This window comes from Gavialis gangeticus, unplaced genomic scaffold (genome assembly GCF_001723915.1).
Source record: "Gavialis gangeticus isolate Ggan-Ray unplaced genomic scaffold, GavGan_comp1, whole genome shotgun sequence".
NCBI lineage: Eukaryota > Metazoa > Chordata > Crocodylia > Gavialidae > Gavialis > Gavialis gangeticus.
In genome coordinates this window covers 6001990-6007730 of record NW_017729032.1, presented here as the reverse complement: position 1 = coordinate 6007730, position 5741 = coordinate 6001990, and the positions used below count along the sequence as shown (strand labels likewise).

Below are 5741 nucleotides of genomic sequence, written 5' to 3'. Positions count from 1 at the left end.
ACACAGTATTGTACAAGTCCTGCCTGTTCATTGAATACAAAAAGGTTGTTGTTCTGTAAGTGATATTATAGTACAGTCAGGAAATATAACAAATGCATGAAAGAGTACATGTAGGCAGAGTTATAGCTTCCGCAGCATGGGCAAATGTAGAGGTGGTTGGGCTGACAGCTCTCTCCCTACAAATGATTTCTTTTCCGTGATACAGCTGTGGGTCCTTGAGACAAAAGGCTGCCTTGGTGCTCCTTGTGAAATGGTGCATCTGCACTCCAGCCTTGACGCCAGGCTGTAACTAGCCCCAGGTGATCTTCCCTGTGACACTGCAAATACCTGTGGCAGTTGTGAGATGGGTCTGATGGAGCACATTTTTATTGCAGTAGCAAAGCTCTGTTGTGTGACATTTAAAGCTTCATCCAATTTCCTGACAAAAAGTTTGCAATTTCGAATGCTCAAATTGCATGTTCAAATCCTCCCCTCAAACATCCGCCCCATTTCCTTCTTCCCTCCCTGCACCTTATTTCTTCCTGATGAGCAATTCAGATGGCAAACTGCTTCTATCCCTTATTCCCATCAGTGACTGTTCAAAGTTCTACCCATGTTCTTATTTTCTTTGCTGAGCTATATTCAGTAAACACATTTGTTTCTCTGGATAGTGAACAAAAATATCTGCAAGCAAACTCATTTCCCTTCCAAACTGCTTAGGAGAGCAGCACTGAAACAAAGTGGGAAGGAAAGTGCTTTGTCAAGTCTTAGAGGAACAAGAGAGATTTTTTTTTCTTCACTATTATTATTGGAAAAGTTCTATTAGTCTCTCAACTTCCTTAGGGACTAGTAGTATCGTGAAAAGATCCTTCATGCAGACACATAACAAACTCAGTGAAGGGCTACATAAGAAAGGGAAAAAATTACTTGCCAGCAATGATGTTCGTCACAATCCTTCCCCTTTCTTTAGTCCTGCAAAGGAGATTATCCTTCACATAGGGCCATGTCTGTGCTTTTATTTGGGCATCGTCCCAAAGAGAAGATTCAGTGAGTGCTAGCTTGAATGGTGGAAGTGAGAGCTATCAAGTAGCTTGAAGGATGTTACAGGATGTTATTTCTTCAAACCAGGATTGGTCTGGTAAGATGCAATTCCTCAAAACCCAGGTCCCCTCTATTCAGCAAATCAGTACAACTATTCATTTGTCTTGGTAGGCTTTCTACTCTGATGACTGAATGGACACAGCTTGAATTGAGGCCTGTCTGGGGAGAATCATGCTCCTAGTGGACAGAACCATCTGTTATGCTTGATTCAGCCTTGCGATTCAGTTGAAAAGATGGAGTTATCTGTTACTGTATATAGCTCTTTCAGTTGAGATGATGCTCAACTAAAGAGTCATAGACGTTAGGGGCTGGAAAGGACCTTACAAGATTATGTCTGGATTTATCCAGATGTTTTGGTCCAAAGTTGTCCATCATGCCAGTGCGGTGTCTCGTACTTTGCACCAAACGGTTGCCACACTCAACCTTAGAGATGGTTAACATCTTAGAAGGATAATTACCTAAGATAATTCCACCTAACAACACCTCTGTAAAGTACTGATATGCAGACCCAGTAACAATATATGCAAACTGATTGCTACACACCTAAATGGCCATCTGTGTGTCTAACTCTCCTGTTTGCACCTGCAGTCATGATAATGATGCCTGGTTAATTTTGAATACTCTGCCCATAATAACTTGATCAGTGTCCCATTTTTGATTCAGTGGCAAAACTGGGACTAAACTTCATGAGTCCTGACACCCAATCCCTGCTCTACTCCAAAGTTTTTGAAATACCAAATAACATCCTCAGTGGGTGCAAACTGGCATTACATTATTAATTCAATTTGTGTTAATGGAGACTCCCCAGCTTCAGTGTATTTGGAGTCAGTGTGGAGCTATACTAGTTCATGCCACTTGAGGACTTGGCCTACTGAATTTACAAGAATGAAAAGACAACCTTTTTCTGGTAGGTGTTCAATATGATTTATTAAGCAACTGGAAATTGAAAATTAAAGCAATTGAACTGAATATATCTCAATTGCCTTTTTTCAGTTGAGGGGAAAAAATGTTCTCTAAGGTAACTGTTAATAAAAGTAAAGTTAGCACTAGTCTTGCTTGGGGCACAAAGTCTTACACAATGTTTCCACTTGGTAATATTTCACCTAATGGCTTATTAAATGATGATTGAAATATTAGGGTCAGTTGCATTTGAGATGTGGAAGCCCTTGTCAAAGTGGTGAGAACAAAATGTAGTGTTCATGGAGAAAATTGCAGAGCAAATTAACTGGTTATAAAAAAATGATTTCTACTGATTCTAGAAATCTATACTCTGGAGAATCACAGTTCAATTTTCAGTATCCCACAGTTTGGATTTTGTAGTAAATGTCAGAGTGCAGTGACTAAAGAGAAGGGGCAGGAATATAACAGAGAAATCACAAACAGGAAATATTTCTTAAAGTATCTCCCCTTAATAAAGAAGATATTTGGGCAAGACAGCATATACATAAATGTGTGGCTTTTAAAAGGATAGGTACTTCATTACCCTCTGAAAATGATCCCTACCTAATCATATATTTCCTAAAAATAAAAAGATCTTCATTCTAATATATGGCAAATATGCAGAAGCACTATTGAATAAACTGGGCCATCTGTTTTGTGCATATATAGTGACACTAGTCACGAACACACAACATCAAACTGTCTCGCTTCTGGGGTACATCTTTATTGTAGAGTTAACTGTGGTAATTCACTCTCAAGCTATGCTTCTCATGTGACTATAGTTTGCAGGAGAGCAACTGCACTGAAAAATATCACACAAATACCACTCAAATTCCTGCATCCAGATGGGCACCATTCTCTCCGGTATGGGGTATTAAGGGGGTAGCTTTATCCCATGACTCATAAAACTGCAGTAAGCTTAGCTACACTGTGAATCCTTCCTCAGTGGGAGAACTTGTCTGTCCTTTGTAAGCATATGTGGGGAACTGTAATAAGTCATCAGCACTCATGCCTCTAGCTTCACCCAAAGGGACTCGTCTGCCTCCATGCTGGAGGGTGTTCATGTGAGCACCTGACCACAGAATCAGAGAGTACATGGCTGCAAGAGCCCTTGAGAGGTCACCTAGTCCATCCTCCTGCTCCAAGCCAAGGTCAGCAATACCTGAACTGTTGCAGACATATGTTTGCCTAACTTCATTAATGCATCGTAGTTACGGCGTGTTATGTTTAGTACTTGGTTAACTCTCCTTGCGGTTAGCAAGACTTCCTTAATGTCACGCCTCCATATCCCTAGCTGCAATTTAAGCCTATTACTTCTCGTCCTCGGGACACAGCGAACAGTTTGCAACCTTCCTTTTCTGCAGTAACCTGTTGCATATTTGAGGACTGTTCTTGTATTTTCCTGCAGTGTTCTCTACTCTATGCTGGACAAACCCATTTTTTTTCAACCTTTTCTCAGTGGTCATATTTTTGAGATCTTGGATCATTTTTGTTGCTCTCTCTGTCTTCGCTCCAGTTGGCCTACATCTTTCTTGAAGTATGGAACCCAAAACTAGATACAGTACTCCAAATAAGTCGCTTACCAGCGTGGAGAAGAGAGGAAGGATTACGTCACATCTTACACAGAACGCTCCGTTTTGTACTTATACTCAGAGTTAATATTCAGTTTACAGCTCGCTATAAGGCTCCCCTCCCTCAGCCTCTGATCCTTTTCTGCAGAATTTCTGCTTATTGTATATTTGTGCAGTTGATTATTCCTATCTAACTGCAGTACTTCACAGTTGTCCTCATTGAATTGCATCCTATTTATTTCAGACCATTACTCGATTTGTCAAAATCAATTTGAATTCTAGTCCTGTCTTCCAAAGTTCTTGCAAGACCTCCCAGCTTGGTATCATCTGCAAATTTAATAAATGTATTCTCGATTCTATTATCCAAGTCCTCACTCAGACTATTGAATAGTACCACACCCAAGATGGATCTCTGTAGAACACCGTTTGATATATCCTTCTAGCTGGACAGTAAATCATTGATAACTACTTTCAAGTACAATTTACCAACTGGATGTGTACCTATCTACATTAGTTTCATGTAGCCCATATTTAGCTAATTTGCTTATAAGAATGCCATCTGAGACAATGTCAGAAGTCTTACTAAAGTCAAGATACATCACATCTACTGATTTTATTCCTATCCACAAGGCTTGTTATCCTGTGATAGAAGGAAATTAGATTAGTTTGATATGACTAGTTTTTGACAAATCCCTGTGGACTGTTACTTATCTCCTATATGTTCTAGGCATTTGCACATTGATTGCTTACTAGCTTACTAGTATCTCTCCAGGAAATAAAGTTAAGGTTAACTAGCCTATTATTTTCTTGATCATCCCTTTTGCCTCTTTAAGAGGTAGGCATGAGGTTTGCCCTTTTCCAGTCTCCTGGAAACTCACCCATCCTTCACAAGTTCACAGAGATATTCCCCAGGAGCCCTAAGGTTGCTTCAGCCAGTTTTCTCAGTGCTCTCAGATGAATTTCATCAGGCTCAGAAAATATAAAAACATCCAACTTATTGAAATGGTCTCTAACCTGCTCTTTCTCAACTCTAGCATGACTTCTTACCCACCTTGCCAAGTATGTTAGTCATATGTTAATATTTACAGTGAAGACTAAAGCAATAACGGCATTAAACATTTTGTTCTTTTCGGCATGTCCTGTTATTAATCAAATCATCTCTCTGTTCAGCAGCTGACCAAGTCTTTTGTCTGTCTTCCATGCAGCAGGAATGTAATTACATAAAAACATAAGAAATGTTGTACTGGGTCAGAGCAATTATCCATCTAGCCCAGTATCCTGTTTTGGACAGAGACATCACCAAACAGAGTGGTATCCACTCGCTTCTTGGACTTGTTCAAGGAGCAATGGCTGCTGGCCAGAGTCCTCTGCTCAGCGTGCCCCAATGGAGTACTCATTACTAATTTTGGCCCACAGTCCCATCCCTGTTTTTGCTTTAGTTGTCCCAAGTAATCTTTGTTATGCCCCTACTAGCCCCCCTAATTAAAGGAGGCTTGCAGTTCCCTTGGTGGGCCTAGGCCCATGTTTCTCTCGGTATAAGAAATAGGACTTGGTGCTTTGGAAAGACAACATATGAACAGGGTGCGTCTAGAGTGATCTAGCCCATCATACCTTCCCTGGCAGCTACCGTCATTGGTTTAGAGATGCCAGAGGACACATCCTTGACTGTTCTGTTTAATAGTAATGGATCTGCCCGTCCTTTTTTTTGAAGCTCGCTATACTCTCTGTCTCGACAACCTCCTGTCGTAATAAGTTCCACAAGTCAACTATGTGCTGCATTAAAAAGTCCTTTCTCTTGTTAGTTGTAAACTTCAGTAGGTGCCCTATAGTTCTTTTATTCTGGGACCTAGTGGACAACAATTCCCCTTTTCGCTTTGCCCACACCCTTCATGATTTTATAGACTTCTGTCATATCCCCTCCCCTAAGTCTTCTCCTTTCCCAACTGAAGAGTCCTAGCCTTTTTAGTCTCTCCTAGTATGGGAGCTGTTTCATACCCCTAGTCATCTTGGTTACCCTTCTCCATACCTTTTCCAATTCTACAGCCTTTTTGAGATACGGAGACCAGAACTGCACACAGTATTGAAGATTTGGACATGCCATGGATTTGTATAGCGGCTGTTTTGTTTTCAGTTCCCTTCTTAATGATGCCC

General features: G+C 40.6%; 1 protein-coding gene across 5 annotated transcripts in view; it reads left to right on the top strand.

The window, feature by feature from the left end:
• TENM4 (teneurin transmembrane protein 4) overlaps positions 1-5741 on the top strand; it is an 894317-nt gene that overhangs the window by 410268 nt on the left and 478308 nt on the right. The window lies entirely within an intron of this gene.